The 18,090-nt window shown below is 45.7% G+C and overlaps 1 long non-coding RNA gene across 3 annotated transcripts in view; it reads right to left on the bottom strand.

The window, feature by feature from the left end:
- Positions 1–18,090, bottom strand: part of LOC138921498 (uncharacterized) — a 71,456-nt gene that overhangs the window by 26,555 nt on the left and 26,811 nt on the right. For all 3 annotated transcript variants that reach the window (XR_011434132.1, XR_011434133.1, XR_011434134.1), the window contains exon 7: positions 11,923–12,192. This is a non-coding gene — a long non-coding RNA (uncharacterized lncRNA). The remainder of the gene's footprint in view (positions 1–11,922; positions 12,193–18,090) is intronic.

Raw genomic sequence — 18,090 nt, 5'->3', positions numbered from 1 at the left:
TTACAACTGTGCTCACTAGAAGTTATGCTAAAGAGAAGCCTAGTCCCTAAATCAAGATGAGTTTGACCCTGCAGGTCATGGTCCAGCACAATTGCTCTGTAAAATAATGGAAAAGTTTAAAATTTTGCTGGGAGGAGGGGATTTGGCAGAGAAAAAGAGGGAGCAGCAGGGTGAGACACCGTATGGGTGGAGGGGGCCAGATTTGAGAACCTTTAGAGGCTGACTAGCCTAAGAGGGATTCGGGGAAAAGAACAACTACCAAACATTTTCAAGTTGTTTGCCCTGGGTCCATGGATGTGCCACGCCCTTGTGGCCCTCTTTCTCATGCTTTCTGTTGGTTGATACAGGCTACTCTGTTCTCTCATGCTTTTTGGTGATAGGGGATTCTTTTGAGGACATAACGGGAGGTGGGGCTGCTGCTGAGTGTATTTCTGGTTTCATACAGGTAAAAACACATCATGTATGAGGGGAAGTTTTAGTTGAAGGCCGAGTAGATCTTGGGGATGTAAATCCCTGGGCACAGGACCGACTTTCAAAGATGACGTGGGGGTCCAAAAGGAGATCACCAAGCAATAAAAGGCTCTTAGGTAATAGCTGGGTAACAGAATAAATAGAAAATTTCACCAAGGTGAAATATACACTATGGTGAATATGTGGAGTTGGAAGGTAAGTTGGAAGGATCTAAAGGGCCTCAGAGGGGTGGACTGATTTGCTGGCCTGGATGGTGGGGGAAGGGTTGTGGGTTCATCACTTCTGTGTTTTCCCCTCCCCGACCATCAAGAACCTTTGGTGTCTATGCTAAAGCTCTGTGACGTGGGCCTGGAACTCTAGTCTAGAATGTGCACTCTTAACGCCCAGCTGCCTGAGGTGGCAGTGCACTTCTGGTGATGCAGATCACCCTCTTTGTCTGAGGAATGTTAATGCACCACGGCTGAGCTCCAGCTTGAGCTCCTAGGTATTCCCATCCCTGCCTTCCTGTGTGGGGTGGGGCTCCTTATTCTGTCACTCTGCTACCTAAAGAGGAGTCCATGTTTCCCAAAATTTTGGAAAGAGAGAGACATCAATCAGGTAAGTAAATCAGGTCCCTCAGAAATATCAAATCTTTCTTTTCAAATAGATGCATTCAATGCTATCAGTTTCCCCCTATGTACTGCTTTTGCTATACCTTATAAATTTTAATAAGTTCTATTTTAATTTTCATTTAGTTTAAAATACTTTGAGACTTCTTCCTTGACCAATGTGTTTAGTAGCGTGTTGTTTAATCTCCAAACATTTTAGGATTTCCAGCTATCCTTCTGTAATTGATTCCTAGTTTAATTCCATTGTGGTCTGAAAACATACTTTGTCCAATCTCTATTTATTTTTGTTAAAGTGTGTTTTGTGGCCAAGAACGTGGTCTATCTTGGTGAATGTTCCATGAGAGTTTGAGAAGAATGTGTATTATTGGATGAAGTACTCTAGAAAATGTCAATTAGATCACCTTGACTGATGGTGCTGTTCAGGTCAACTGCATCTATACTGATTTTCTGCCTGCTGAATCTGTCCATTTCTGAGAGAGAGGGTGAAATCTCCAAACATAACAATGGATTCAACTATTTCTCTTTGCAGTTCTACCAGTTTTTGCCTCATATTTTGAGACTATGTTGTTCGATGTATACATGTTGAGGACTGTGTGTCTTGTTGGAGCATGGACCCTTTATGGTTATGTAATACCCCTCTTTATCCCTGATAGTTTTCCTTGTTCTGAAGTCTGCTTTGTCTGAAATTAATATAGTTACTCCTGTTTTCTTTTGGTTAGTGTTAACAGGGTACATTTTTCTCTGTCTTTATTTGTAATCTATCCGTATCTTTATTTTTAAAGTGGGCATTTTGTATATAACATTTAATTGGGTCTTGTTTTTTTATCCACTGACAGTCTCTGTTTTTTAATTGGTGAATTTACACAATTTATATTTAGCGATTTTTAAAAAATACGGTAGGACTCATATCTACAATGTGTATAACTGTTTACTATTCATTATATCTATTCTTTTTTCTTCTCTTTTTCTGCGTTTTCTGGTTTTAGACAAGCATTTTCTATGATTCCATTTTCTCTCATCTCTTACTATATCAATTGTTCTTTAAAAAAAATTTCAGTGGTTGCTGTAGAGTTTGTAATATACGTTTATAAGTAATGTAAGTCCTCTGTAACATTGTTTTCATTCCTTTCACTTATCCATATACTATAATCACCCAATACATCGTCACTATTATTATTAGCTCAATTGAGAATAAGAAAAATAAAAGTTTCATTTTACCTTAATTTATTTCTTCTCTTCCTCTTTTTAATCAAGATCCAAGTTATCATTTTCCTTCTCCCTGAGGAACTTTTAAAAAATATTTATTGCAGAGCAGGTCTGCTGCTGATGAATTCCCTCAGTTTTTGTTTATCTGAAAAAGGTTTTATTTCTCCTTCACTTTTGAATGATAATCTCACTAGATATAAAATTCTAGGTGGGTGGTGTTTTTTCTTCTTTCAACACTTTAAATATTTCACTCCACTCTCTTCTTGCTTGCATGGTTTATGATGAGAATCCCACAACTCTCATCCTTGTTCCTCTAGATGTAGGGTGTTTATTTTCCTCTGGATTCTTTCAAGATTTATCTTTTGGTTTCCTACAGTTTGAAAATGATATGTCCAAGTATAGACTTTTTTAGTATTTATCTTGTTGGGGTCTTTTCTGAGCTTCTACAATCTATGGTTAACCTGTCATTAATTTGGAAAATCCTTGGCCATTATTACTTCAAATATTTTTCTACTCTGTTCTTTCTCTTTTCTCCTTCTGGTATGCCAATTACACATGCTACATATTTTGAAACTGTCTCACAGTTCTTGGATAGTCTGGGCTTTAATTTTTTTTTTCTTTTTCTCTGTGCATTTCAGTTTGCAAAGTTTCTATTGACATATATTCAAATTCACATATTCCTTCCTTGGCCGTATGCAGTCTACAGATGAGCCAATCACAGGCCCTCTCCATTTCTTGTAGTGTATTTGGTTTCTAACATTCCTTTTGAGTCTTTCTTAGAATTTCCCTCTGTCTGTTGACATTCCTCATCTGTTCTTGTGTGCCATCTACTTTTTCCATCAGAGCCCTTAACATACTAATCATGGTTATTTTGGATTCTATGTGTGATAATTCCAAAACCTGTGTCAATGTGAATGTGGATCTGATGCTTGCTTTGTCTGTTTAGACTGTTTTTTCTTGCCTTTTAGCATGCCTTGTAATTTTTGGTTGAAAGCCAGACATGCTGTATTAGGAAATAGGAACTGAAATAAATAAACCTTTAGTGTGAAGTTTTATGCTCATCTGGCTAGGTGTTGGGCTGTGTTTAATATTTACCGTAGCTGTGCATGTCAGAGGCCTCAATTTCCTCTAGTGTCCTTGTTTTTGTGTTTCTTGTGTCTTTAGGTTCCCCTAAATCTCCTCCTTAAACAGAGCCTATGCCTTGCAACTCTTTCAGCTATGATCCCATCACTATACTGCAGCCCTGGGGATGCGGTGGGAAGGTGTTAACGGAGGGGATATAATTAAATCTTTTAGTGGGCCTGTGTCCCTGGGTTGTGACGTTCACAAGTGTTTGTGAGCTTTTTTTTTCTTTTCTTTGAACTCTTTAGATGAGACCGGAAGGCTACAGGGGGCTGCAGTTGGGTAATTGCCCTTCACCCACGTGGGATAAGGCTTGGTACTCTTTTCCCCTGCTGAGGAGGCTTTTATTATGGAGCACACTCAGGGGATATTTCAAAATCCTTTCAAAATGGTAACCTTTCTTCCCCACCCTCCCGTGCCAGAAACATCAGAGTTTCTTCATGGTTCTTCACTGTGAGAACTTAGTAGGGTTCCTGGAAGTAAAACTCATGAGTAGGTGGGCCCTCCCCTTAAATGGTCCTCCAGGAGTTTCTCACTTTCATGCTAGCCCACATGCATCCTCAGCAGTTTGTCAGTGTCTTTTACGTGTTTCTACCAGTTTATGGCTCTAGTGGCTTCTGCTCCAGGTAAGCTGATCTTAACTGTGATTCTCTGCATTCACCCTCTCTGAAGATTTTGGGTAGTAGTTTGTCCTGCAACCTCAATTCTCTGGTGACTTCAAGAAAAGCCATTGATTTTCAGTTTGCTCAGCTTTTGCTTCTCTTAAGGACCGTAGTAAAGACTCCCAAGATCTTTAAGTGCTGGAGCTGGAACCAAAAGGCACTCCTCAAAGGATAATTCTTTATTTTCCTGTTCCCTTTCTCACATTTTTAAATGACTTTGGCTGGGCCAGAGAGACACCTAAAATGGGAAGTCTGAGGAGAGGACAGACCATTGCTCTCTTAGGGGAAGAGAACAGGCAGAACTAGGGCTTCAGGGAGGACTAAGGATTCCATTTAAAGCTCACAGACTATCTGGGTGTGCTGGTAGGTTCCCAAATAAAATCCCAAACAGTGATTCTGTAGTCCTTGATTCAGTTATTTAGCGTTTCAGATCTGTGTAGGAGAACACCGTTCCCAGCACTTGATCATGAGTCATCTTGCCATGTCAGGCGCCACTTGCCAAGCCTTCCTTCGTGTTGGGCAGATCAGGAGAACAGAGCTGAGTCTCTGAGCAGATGCTGGAGCAAGAGCTCTGTCCCAGGATACAGGGGCCTATCTGAGGAAGCACAGATGTGACTGTGGGCCTCAGAGGCTATGCCCTCCTTGAGCAGAGGACTTCTGACTGAGAATATCAAGTGTGGACTCTAGCCAAAAATCCTCCTTCGAGGTTTTCAAAGAAGGAAAAACTGAAAGTATTTTATCACCTTTAAAAATTAATAAAAGGAAGGAATGCAAAATTATAGGAATTAAAATAGAGAGTCATATTATTTTTGGATAACAAATATCTGACTTTCCTAACCAGAGAAGTGAGACCAATGAGTCCCAGCCCCTCATTCTTTTCTTTTCGTTCTCAGTGTCAGGGCAGAGCCAAGAGGAGAAGAAGAGGTGGAAGACCAAGTGGTAAAGTTCTACCTATCCCACCTGAGCTCTCCAAGGGTAACCCTTCCTGTCCTTTCCGTGAGGTCCCAGGTCCATGGTCTCTGAGGGTGTCAATCACTAGATACAGTCCCTCTCAGAAAACAGAGCCCTCAGAGGAGAGGATCATGGGAAAGCAGTCAGAACCTGAAACATTTCTCAGATTCCTGCTCTGCCCACATCTGGGCATGAAGCAGTGATGGACCTGGGCAATGTGCGTTGCCCAATACGTGGCCATATGAGATGTCAAGAGTCAGAACTTCTGTCTCCTGACCTTGTGAAAGTACTTTGACTTCCTGGATGATCAGATTCTTCCTTGAAGTAACCAGTGACCTATGTTCCTCACATGGTGTTTTTGAGCCTCACATGGGATGACATACATATATGAATGAAAGCCCTTTGTGAATGATAAAGCAACATACATACGTGAGCTTTATTATTATCATTAACCGTGCGATCTTGAATCCTAATTCTTAGAGCTCTCCAAGTCCAATCTACCAAGGGTACCATAAAGGACATTCTACTCTGCCTCCTAAAAGATCTCTTTGCTTCTGTCTTCATCACTTTCCTGGTTTCCCAGGTTGGAGAGCTTGCCAGAGCGAAGCAGAGGAGGCAAGGAAGGTGCTTTCTCTGCTGCAAAGGTGACTAAACACAATCCTTCTTTCCTGTATCCAGCTTCTTAGCAGGGTCTAAGAATTTCTAGGGCCTCAGTGAAACGTGAGATTGATAAGGGAGGGAAAATCCTCAGATTTTGAAATCCAGATTGTGAAAGTCTTAGGGAGAAGGAAACAACATAGATTGTGAGCTCAAGGAAGTGGGGGGATGTGAAAGGACACTATGCAATGGGTGCCCCTACCTCTGTCAGACCAGGGCCCCATATATTTGTTCTGGTCCTGGCTGCAGCTATGTATATCCTGTCTCCTTCAGTCCCCGGGGCCAGTATCACGATACCACCTGCTTTCGTCAACTGCTATGTCCAGACCCCTCCTGTGAGGTGTGTAATAACACAACCATGGAGGTCAATCGGCTGCTGTTCCTGGAGGACCTGGAAGATGATACTGCCTCTGTGTCCTCTCTGGCTTCCACAGCTTCTGGGACTGAGTCATCATTCACTCTGTCCTCCGCCTTCTCAGAAGTCCCTCCAGGAGACCTAACACCATCCCCTCCACCTGACCCTTCCCCACCGCCCCCCTCCGTCCTCTCACCTAACCCAACGACACCCTTAGCTGACTTTCTTTCACCCTCACCACCGGGTCACTCTATGCCACCAGAGCCTTTTCCTCCCTTGGAGTCCAAATTCCCAGCAGACCGTTCCCCACCCCAACCCCTTGCCCTTCCCCCTCTGCCACCACATGACACCCAGGCAACGGGTCCTATTCTCCAACCAGAGGCCACTCTGTCTCTGAATACGATCTTCTCTCTTGACCGCACCCTTTCCCAAGATATTAACGCCTTACCAAATTTGTCCCAGATAATGAATTCCAATGATTCAGTGGCTTGTCATCACACACCATCAAGCCTGTCTGTCTCACCACCGACAGACCACCCTTTAACTGTGACTCAATCTAAATCGGTTTCCATCTTATTGAAGTCTGTTCCAGAGAACTCATCTCCAGATAGCCCTGGTGGGTTGTCCACTTATGTCCCAACAGTCAGAGGCACTGACCATTCAGTCAATTTCAGAATTCTCTTGTTGTCAGGCTCCTGCCAAGAACATGTTCCTCCCCACATTATCACACTCTGATTTTCAACGAGAGCAAGTTTCCCTCCGTCTACCAGAGACCTGTCTCTGGGGAGACTCTGCTACCAATCACATGGAGGCCAGCAGCCATTCTTTCCTTGGCCTTAACGGCCAGGCATTCTTGGCAAGACAAATAAAAAAGAGAATGGATTTCCAGATATTAGAGGAGAAAGAAAAGGAGGAAGGACTATTTTCAAAACAAATGTGCTCAGAAAACCAACGGATGTCTTCAGGGAATTCATTGCAGCCACTTGACGTACAAGACACCACAGCCCCCTAAACTGGCTGGGACATCACAGGCAAACCAGAGCAGCTGAGCATTTGTCAACAGCTACTGTATGTCAAGACTTTGGGAGAAAACTTGCAGCAGAAATATACCCAGCTCTTTTGGGGTCTTCCCTCTCTGCACAGTGAGTCCCTGCTGGCCACTCTCCTGGTTTCTAGAAGTAGTGCCCCACTAGGGTCTCATTTTGTCTTATTCAATGGAATCTGTAATGCTTCTGCAGTCAAGATGTGGGATCAAGAATCTCCACCACTTCCCCATTCTCACCCTCCTCCCCTCCCCGATGTACATCCGCAACCCTTCTCTCAGACCAACCCCCAATCCCAGCCCCCACCTTTCACTCAGGTCCAGCCCCATGCCCACCTTCAATCCCCACTCTCAATCCTACCATCTTCTTCTCTATCCCAGATTAGGGACCATGGAGTGTCTTTCCATAGATCCCAGATTGAGTCAGACTCTCATATCTCAACTGAAAATCAACACCTGAAATGGCACATGTTGCAGAAGCAACAAGAAAGTCTGTGGGGTTTAGTCCCTGCATTCCAAAAATCTCAAGAAGCCACTTGTCCTCAAGCTCTCACCCCTCCTTTGGTCAGCCAGTCCTCACATGCCTATGTGCCAGTCTCTGTCCTTTCTGGCCATTTTCATATCACCAGTGAACCCCAGGATAAAATGGAGCTCCACATTCCAAGGAGGCTATTCTCACACTGCTGCCTCCATGCCAGTAGGAATCTAGAGTCTCTGTGTAAATGCACAGAAACATCTCAGCAAAAAGGCAGACATGCTCACTCACAGCTCCGTCAGCTTCAGGGCCAGAGTAGCAAGGATCGAGCAGAGACTGAATTGAGTTTCCCAGGAAGCTTCCATGAGACGATCTCAACAAAGTTTCAACTAAGGCAGGACATGAAGAGGAATCTTGGATATATCCTAGAGAAGAGCCCAGAAGATAGTCCTCCAAGGGTCTCAGAATGCTACCTACTGAAGAGTCTGAGGGCTGCCTCAGAGACAAAAAGTAGCTGTGTGTGTCACTCAAGGAATTACTCAGGGAATGAACTCTTAAATGTCTCAAGGAAGGACACAGACCAGAATGAAATGAAAACCATTCTTAGATTACATCTAAGCCAGAAGTTTTGGCAGATCACTGCGGGGAGGAGCCCCCTTGGGGTGTGTCATTCATGGCTGGCTGAGGACAACCCATCCCCTCCTTCTGGGAGTTCCCAGAACAATATGGAAAACAGAAATTTGAAAAACATAACAGTAGGTGGGGTCCACCCCCAGATGACCACTCCAGAGCTTTCTTTTCTGGATCCCAACACCCGACAAGTGCTAGAAGCCCATATTATAAGGTTTCGTGTGAGTCAGAGGTGGGGCCTACCCCTCAAAGTTCTTGAATCCATAAAATCCTATAAGTTGAGAGAAGCCAAAACATGGCCTCTTCCCCAATTTGACTTTCTCTCCTCAGCCACCTATATTTCTGGGGTGGATTCCAAAGCTGAGGTTTCCAAGGCCCCTGAGGGAAGCTCTAAAAGTTTTCAGGGAAATAAGTTGCAAACAACGAATTCAGTCCCCATCCTGGATCTTCCACTCCCTGCTACCTCATCTGTGGGCAACAAACGACAGGGGTCCCTAAAACCATCCCACTCTGATATCGACCGGGAGCTTGCCAAGGACATCCAGGCAATCGAGCATGGCAGACAGACTTCAGAGATCCTCACACACAGCTTTATAGACAAAGTGAGTCACAGTAAGACTGCACTAGACAATAACAGATGCAGCTGAGAGGTGCCCACAAGGCAAGCTGGGGCTGGACATGTGCCAAGGGATGAGAATGTGAGTTCCAGTGATAGAGAGGACATGATTCAGGGCCAGAAGATAGTGGAGAAGAATTCAAAACATTTTTCCACGTCCACCATGAACTTCAGGGAGATATTCAAGGCTGAGGAGCTGTGCGTTCTTACATCACAATCTTGTGACATCTTGACAACCAACAAGTTGGGAAGCTCCCAAATGGTAAATATCAATGTGAGCAAAGTAGAAACTACCCTGACCAGTGAACGTCCCTCATCAAAAATACCAGTTCCCCAAGATTCCAAACCATCAGACATTAAAAAACAGCTCCCTACCGAGTTGAAGTTTCAATTGAAGAGCAAGGAACATAGCCAGCCTAAAGGCTCTCCCGCTGACATATCCCTTACTTCAGATAGCTTGCCTTCGACTCCTCACTGACTCAGTCCCAGAGCGTCTCCAGTGGGGACATGGGAGCTTCCCAGGTGCTGCAAGTCCACTTGGAGGACAATGGAGATTAGCGGGAACCCTGGGCCTCTAAGCATGTCTCATGGAAATGCCAGGATAGGAATTTCCCACCAGCTGCAAAGACAGTGAGACCTCTGGACTCCAGAGCAGGAGAATGTGGAAGCGAGGATTCAGGAGTTGGGACGTCTAAAGACAGAAAGAAGAGCCACTCTATTGAGGACAGAGAATTAGAGGGCACTTCCCCGTATCTGTCACAGAATGAACAGTTTCCTCCTGAAAGTTACTTCAGAAAAATAATGAGGCAGTTTTTTCAGTGGATTAATTCCAAGAAAAAAATCACAGGGCAGGAAAGTCCCCAGCAAAAAGCCAAGTTCACGTCAACCTTTGCAGCGCTCTGAGACCCAGCTCAAAGTGAAGCTCTCGTGAGCTGTGGGCCTCCTGAAGCTCATGAGCTCATGGCAGCCATCGGGAAGATCCTAGAGGAGAAACTGGCATGTAGCTACGAACCTGAGGCTGCAGAGTTAAGTCAGCAGAAGGGGGAACTGCAGGCCCAGGTACAGCCTGACGAGGGGCATCCCTCCAACTACGGGGCTCTCTGACCCACAGCCAGGGGAATGGGCAAGGACCACATCCTGCAGCCAAGATGCTGTCCCTCCTGACAAGAGTTTTCGTACAAGGGTTAGACAGAAAAGAGACAGGATCAGACAGCCCTGGAAAGTTGTGGCCTTCAAGGACCAGCATTTATGCCAGAGTCAACCCCCTTCCTCACCCTACAGGGAGTCTGTGCCCTATCCAAGACCCACCTGCATGCATGATGTATGCCACGTCCCTCCGGCCACCCTCACCTCTAATGAAAGCACTGTGTTCAGAGATCTGACTCTTCTATTCAAACAGGAAATGCTTCTCCAACACTTCCAGGGAGGAAAAATATCCCCAAAGAAATCATTCAGTCCTTGTTGAGAAAGCACTGCAGTTTTCACGAGAACACATCCTCTGATGAGAACCATGGTTAGCACAACCAAGGATACTGATCGTCCTCAATAAATGTTTCTGCTAGGAGAGAGTAGTGTTCTCTGTGTGGTGCTTTGGGGGAGTGGATTTGGGGTTCCCAGCGCTTATGCTCAGGGAAAGGAAGGAGGGAAGTCAGCTCTGACTGATTTCCTCTTTCGGTTTCTGCAAGATGACCAGTCCCTTGTAGGGGGCCTGACAGTGGCTTTCTCAGTTTTATCTTGGGTCCTGTATTTGACCTTATTCAGATGTCCTGTACTTAAAACACTTTACTTTTTCATAAAAAGTACAAAAAGTTTACTCTAAAAACTTCCGGGCCTTTTCAAAATGAGAAAAACCCTTCAAGTCCAGAACTTGGCTCAACTTGTCTTTCCATCTGCTCCCTCACTATCCTGAACTATACACAGCTGCGGGGTGGGATGCGTTCCTCTGGAAGGATACAGCCAGAATTTCCCCTTGTTGCCTCAGAAAGTTTTGGAATTGGAAGTGTGGGGGTGTTTAGGCCCTGAGGTGAGTGGCAGGGGGAAATGTTGCTCTTGGATCTCGTGGTGAGGAATGAATGTCACCTGCTCCTAAGAGCCTTTCTCTCCCTCAGGAGGTCTGGGTGGTGGGCCACGTCCCCACGCCTCAGCTGACCCTAACGGAAATGGGGAGCAGTTCACCCTTCCCCTTCCTCTACCCTTCCTGGAGCAGACGGGAGGAGAGACCTTGCAGCTCTGAAAAGGACCAGAGATATGAATCTTTTCCTGAAAACGGTAACTTACCTTCATTTAGAAAAAGTTGCTGATTCCTGAGTATCTCACAGGTGAGCAGTCAGTGCAGGTGTGTGTATGGATGGGTTTTGCGATTGTGGACACTGGAGTGGCCAGGGCAGGGTCCAGGAACTGGGTGGGTCCCGCTGTAGAATCTGTTATATGTGGGGTGTTAATCTGTCTGGAAGACACATTCTGAGCTCAACAATGAGGTCTCCCTGCATGTGAGGACACCTCAAGGAATGGGAGGAGCCGCTCCCGAGCGAAACTTCCTCAGGAGGCCCAGCTTGGTAGGATTATTGCAAGACCAAGAGATCACCTGGCTATCATTTGTAGGAATGGTCGTCGGGCAGCCACCCAGAATTTGGGGCAAAAGGAGAAAACAAGTAGGGAAAAAGGAATGGTGGAGTGAGTGGAAAAGGAAGGAAAAAATGAGGAGGGGAAGAATGACCTTATCATCACTCCTCATGATCCCTGAGGGTCACTTCGAGCTCACAATGTCCCTTCCAGACAGATTAACACCCCACATCCTGGCCATCCACTCCACCCAGCACTACCTTACCTAGGCCTCACCTCCTGGAGACTAATCAGGGCTGGGGGGAGCACAATGATACCACTGCAGCTAAGAGAACTTGGGATAGTCTTCGAGATTGAAGACAGTATCTCCAGGAATGTTGTCAAGGAGGTTGTCCTCTCATTTGGTGCCTGCCTTCCCAGCCATGCTGCATCTTACACAAAGGTTACAGTAATTTAGGGGTGTGTTAGTTACTATATAACAAATACCCCAAAAGTTAGTGGCTTAAAAAACCAAGTATTTATTAATTCATAGTTTCTGTTGGTGAGGAATGTAGGCAAGGCCTACCTGGGTTCTCTGCTCCAAGGTCTCTCACAAGGCTGCAATTAAGGTGTCAGCTGGGGCTGGGGTCTCAGCTGAAGGCTTGACTGGGGAAATACACACTTCTTCGCTCACTTCTATAGTTGCTGGCTAGATGCAGTTCCTCAAGGCCTGTTGGACTGAGAGCCTCAATTCCTGGATGGCTGTTGGCTGGAGTTGGCCGGAGGCAACCTTCAGTTGCTTGTCATGTAGGCCTCTCCAACATGGCAGCTTGCTTCATCAAAGCCAGGAGAGAGTCTGCTAGCAAGACACAAGTCACAATCTTGTAAACTAATGAGGGAAATGATATCCCATCACCTTTCCCTTATCCTATTAGTCAGAAGCAAATCATGAGGTCCAGCTTACACTCAAGGGGAGCAGTTTATACAAGGGTGTGACTAGCAAAAGAAGGGATCTTTGGAACCTTCTTAGAACTCTTCCTAACACAAGGGTTTCTTCTTGGACATCCCACTGAGTTCACTGAAGCAAAAGTGACCAAAGGGACCAAGTGGATCCTTGTGCTCATCCATATCCACGTCATCAAAGTTAAAGCTGTTTAATGGCTAAGCGGAGTAACGTCTGGTAAGAAAAACATCAAAGAGATTGAAGCATCCAAAGAAGGAGGGAAAGGTGGCAGGGAGGTAAAGGCGGTGTGGGGTCATCATGAACGGTAAAGTGAAAGGAGCCCTTAGAACCACCTGCCTCGCCACTGCCAGTATTCAGACTTAGAGGGGAGGAAAAATTAGGTGCAAGACGGCTCATCCTCACTCCGCCACCGTATCTCCACTCTGCTCTAGCTCCCCGACTACAGGCCTAAAGAAGCAACCTTCAGTTCCCATAGAGATAGCCAGGCTTATAGAGGAAGCAAACCCTACAGCTTGCAAGGTTTAACTTCTGCTCTTATTGATATATTTAATATAGCACATCCATCATTTCAAATTTGCTTCTCACAGCTTGAACATCAGAGAGGATGAATCACACAATCGATGGCAAAGCCAGTACTAGGGAATTCAGCATGTAGCTCCCATTCTGGGATGTCTTCCATGAACCCATTGCCAAACAGCTTCTAACCAAGGGAGAGGTGGTGGCTCATAAGGGCTGACTTACTGGCTGGGGTCACAAAACAAGTCATACCTGGTGCCCAGATATTTGCTTCTATTCAGAGAAACACTGGATGAGGCAATGAGACAGAATTTGCACACTCAGCACATCTAGGTAGTGAACTGTCCAAATGAGGTGACAGTACCACCCAGGAGTGATCCCACACTCTTGTTCTGCTTCTAGTACTGTTGTCCTTTTTCCCAGATTCCAGTTCCTATGGGAAAGCAGGACTCTTACCAAAAGAAGGAAAACGTATTAGCTGAACAGTGACTGGAGAGATGAGGATGAATTTCTCTACAAACAGATTTCATGGGCTTGCTGCTTATACCCAGAGATCAGTGCTGTGCAGCTTGGGGGACGTGGGGGGTGGGGGTGGGGGTGGGGGTCTCATTTACACGATATTCTGTGGCGCGTGAAGAATTTTCAGTGACATAGAATGTGATGGGAATGGGTTACCTGAATTTTTATACACTCAAGCCCACACTCCAAACCTAATGTCAGGGCCAATAAAATGCATGAATTGACTGGTACCTTGATGTGGCTTGGGTATGGGAACCCCAGATCCCAGCTTCAGGTACTGTGAATTTCTCTGGTACCAGGTGCTGCCTAAGGGAATCAGCTTTCTTGAGGCAGCCTTCACATGGATTAACACTCAGAACTGTGCCCTAATCTGCAGCCACAATGAAGGGGCCAAGGCTACGAGAAGGGGCTCTTCTCTCTCTCTCTCTTTTTTTTTTAAAGATTGGCACCTGAGCTAACAACTGTTGCCAATCTTCTTCTTCTTTTTTTCTCCCCAAATCCCCTCAGTACATAGTTGTATATTTCAGTTGTGGGTCCCTCTAGTTGTGGCATGTAGGATGCCGCCTCAACGTGGCCTGATGAGCAGTGCCATGTCCACACCCAGAATCCGAACCAGTGAAACCCTGGGCCGCCAATGCGGAGCATGCGAACTTAACCACTTGGCCATGGGGCTGGCCCCGGGGCTCCTCTTGAGGCCTTTCCTCTGGAACCTCCACTGGCCCTGGATCAGAGCCTAAATCAGGCTATTTTCCTGGGGTCACAAGGACACGTTTGGTCTTCCTTAGGGAGGCCAAGTGGAAGCTCAGAGATTTGTGGAGGCTGCCTCCCTATCTCTCCCAGGAGACTCGGGGTCTGTTCCTTCCTTCTATGGGGGCCAGGAGGTAGAGAAGGAACTGAGTATTATGCAAGTTTAGCAATGCTTCACTGTGGGAGGGGGTTGGGCTGACAAGAGTAGGTAATTTTCCTTTGCAGGGATTCTTGCCCAGCTTGAGGCAACCTTCATTTGAAGCAGGATAATGCTGTTTCTACCCTCCACCTGAGGGGACTCCAGAAGGAATAAAAGTTACCTTTCCTCATTTGTCTTACAGGAAGTTCTGGGCTTCTGGGTTCAGGAGTTATTAATGGCTTTCATGTTTCCTGAACCCAAGGAGAAGTAGTGAGACACCTGTTGTACAGTCCTGTCCAGACCCTCATGTGGGAGGAGACTTTAGCTGGCTGCTCCAAGGAGAGAGGAGATAGGGGTTGACACAAGTGCTGGGGTGAGAGAAGGAGAGTTGCCTAAAGGTAGCAGTGGCTCCAAGACCCTGAGAATCAGGATGTAGACACGAGTCCCTTAGGTGGACGGGTTCTGTGTGGAAGTCCTCTAGCAGACAGCACAATGTTTTAAGGGATGAAGTGATGATGCTGAGATGACTAATCATCAAGCCCCATCATCTTGAGAGCTGTCGCAAGACACGGCATTGCTCACACTTAGCACAGAGGCTGTGCAGCCACTGGCCTTTCAATGGGCCTGAAGGGCTTGGGCAATGAAAATCCCAGGGGCAACCGAGATGGACTCAAGATCACAGGCTCTTACCTACATATTTGATGGTGAATACTTAACTAAATAGGCAAAAAGCTCCCATTAATGACTACTATTGTATATCTTCCTACCCTTTAAAATGGGGTCTTTGAGCCAGATTTAATTTAATTTAGAAAAATTAAGTACTGCTTATTGTACTTCAATCTTGTGAAACAAATTTATGCTTTTTATGTATATTATCCCATTTAAACTTTACAATGCTTTGAAGTAGGTTTCTTTACCCTCTTTTATAGAAGGGCACGACCTGAAGGACAGAGAAGGTAATATATATTCAGAGTGCTAGCACAGAAGAGGGAGCCAGGGATGGAGAGCCCCCTTACGCTGTGAGGGATTCTTTGGATGTAAATGATGGCAAGTACAATTCAACTGACTTTAAAAACAGGATCTGTTGACTCAGGCACCTGAAAAAGGTCTGGGAGTAAGGCTGCCCTCAGGCAGGAGGATTCATATTGGGGCTCAGCTGATGTCATCAAGTTTCAGTTTCTATCCATTTCACTGCTCTAGATTCTGGACTGGCTACCTTGTAAGTCTGTCTGGCAAGTTCGTAGCTACATCTTCCAAACTAAAAGCACAGCCAAAAATGGGTTGTTTCTCCCACTAGTCCCTTCAAAAGTCCCACTGTGCCTTATTGTCTCCAGTTGGGTCACATGCCCATCCCTGACCAAACGCTGTTGCCAAAAGCATGGACCAATCTTTTTGGCCAAGCCTGACTTCAATGCCCTCCTTTAAAGTAAGAGCGTTAGTGATAAACAACTCCACTTGACATGGACTGAAACTGACAATGGGGTTAGATCCCCAGAGGGCAAAAGAAGGACTATTTTTAGAAGGTGAGTGAATGCTGAGTGTCAAAATAAAAACAAAAACAAAATGGATGTCTACTTCAGCCCTCTCTCTCACCACCCCATTTCTGCCTTCTTGTCCAGAGTCATGCCATGGACTGAAGGTTAGAGTTAGAGGAAATGCCAATTCTGTGGAGGACAGGAAAGGAACTCAAAGTGGAAGGAATCAATCAGAGGCCCCAACATCCATCCGGATAGACCATCCAATGATCTGATCTCTCACTGTCTGCTCCTTCTCATCTTAGAGTCCTTTACCTTCATTCCAGTTCAGTTACGGCCATATCCTAGAACTTATCACCAGCAACACTTGTGTGTTCTGAAAAAATACAGTCTGACATTCCTCCCTTTATCCACTCAGCTTATGCCCTCAGCATGCTAATTCCTCAACCTATTCAGGAACTACAAGCCACTCTATACTTTCCCCTGCTCACCTGACAACCTTTGTCTTCATTTCCTCCCTCTCCAAGCAAAACTTCATGGGGCATCACTTAATCCTAAACCTAAATATACTGCTCTGCTCTAAACAGCCTACCCCCTTCTTTCATTCGTCCTGTCTAGCAAAATCCAACTCTGCCTGTTTTAGAACTGCCTTCAAATAAGGGCCTGCTTCCTTTTGGATAAAATCACACAAGTGTGTTTGTGCCCCATAAACTTCTGTTCTACATTTGTTGCTCAGCTCCACCACTGCCTCAGAATCCAGTCATTCCTCCTGTGTTACCATGTGCCAGACGCTCTTCCAAGCACTTGGGACACCCAGTGGAGGCAACAAACAGAGGCCCTGTCTCGGGGGAGCTTCTGTGATTGTTTTCTCAGTCAACTCGCTTGCCTAAGTTCTCAAAACAATTCCACTTTCCTACACCTTGTCCACACTCCTCGCTCATTGATCATATGTGCTGGACCACCAGAGGGAAACAGAGAAGTCATCAGATGGGAACTTTTCTTCATAAAAACTTCAAAACAAAACAAAACCAAAACCAAAATGAGATCCTCCATCTCTTCTTTCCTCCTTCCTTCCCACCATACTGAAAGGTTTCCCTCAATGCTTTCCTTAATCCTCCCAACCTGGGATCTGCCCGCCCTTTCCAAGTCGCAACACTTTCACATGTGTGGACTATCTGCCTTAATTATCTACTTTTCCAGAGTACCAAGACTACATTTACCTCATCACAGCTGGAAACACCAAGCAGAGCTCAGAATCCTCTGGAGGAATACATTGGCAATGGGGAGGGATCTATGGGGAGGTCCTGCCCAGCATGCTCTGGGGCGGGGCCACGTCTGGGGGCAGGGCCTGAGAGACTCTGAGAGCCTGTTTGGCTTCTTGAGGGCGACGGCACGAGCAACATGGCCAGACATCTCACCTCAGGCTTCTGGAAGATATGAGTTGAGATTTAATTCAAAGACAGGTTCTGAGGAAGGTTTCTGGATGCCTGAGTGACCTTCCCCACTGCCCAGCCTGAAGGATCCTTTCCTCCATGTGCCATTTCCATTACGGTGGGCAGGCCCTCACAGCCCCTGGCCCCCCAAACTCTCACTCCAGGCCCAGCCTTAGAAGGCGCTCAGAGGCCTGGGGGCAGGGCTCTGCCTGCCCAACACCACCCCCTTTGATGATGGCACTCTTAGGAACTCCACCAAGGTGAGAATAGTAATACATAGAGTAACAATATTGACAACTGTTAAGGCTTCACCTTACACTGGCTGCCTGGCCTTGCACAAGTAGCCTGAGTCTCATATCTCATCTATTATGCGCAGATACTGATGTGTACTGATAGGGTTGGTCCTCGGAACTGGAATGAATGAGTAAAGAGTTTTGAACAGTGTTTACCTAACACTAGAAGTTTAATATGTGCTACCCATTATTATCACTCATTTAAAATGCTAGGCCTCCTCTTTATTATTTTAGAAGTATCAATTTACCACTCATTCATTCTTCCTTCCTTCAGAATGAATTTATTTAGTACCTAACATGTGCCAGACACTATGCCAGGCTCTGGAATACAATGGTAAGCAAAAAGGTAGAGTCCCTGCCTTCATGGATCTTACAGTCTAGAGGGGAGATCAGGCAGAAATTAATCATACAAGATTGTGTAAATGTCCCATGTTACATTCTATGAAGGGTTCATGAGCTGGTTGTCGGTGCCAAGGGAGTTTAAAACATGGGGATTGGGCCTAACCAAGGAGAAGAGGGTCTTCCTCACCCACCCCTCAGGAGCTGATAAGGCTTAAGAGGTAAAAGGTGAGTAGGAGACAACTTGGCAAAGCAGGGAGGGAGAAGTGTTCCAGGCAGAGGAATCTGGGTGATGAGAGCAGAGAGAGTGAGGAGGGAGGAATGTGATG

The sequence above is a fragment of the Equus caballus genome, chromosome 30, assembly GCF_041296265.1.
Source record: "Equus caballus isolate H_3958 breed thoroughbred chromosome 30, TB-T2T, whole genome shotgun sequence".
Taxonomy (NCBI): Eukaryota; Metazoa; Chordata; class Mammalia; order Perissodactyla; family Equidae; genus Equus; species Equus caballus.
This window is presented reverse-complemented; position numbering and strand designations above follow the sequence as displayed.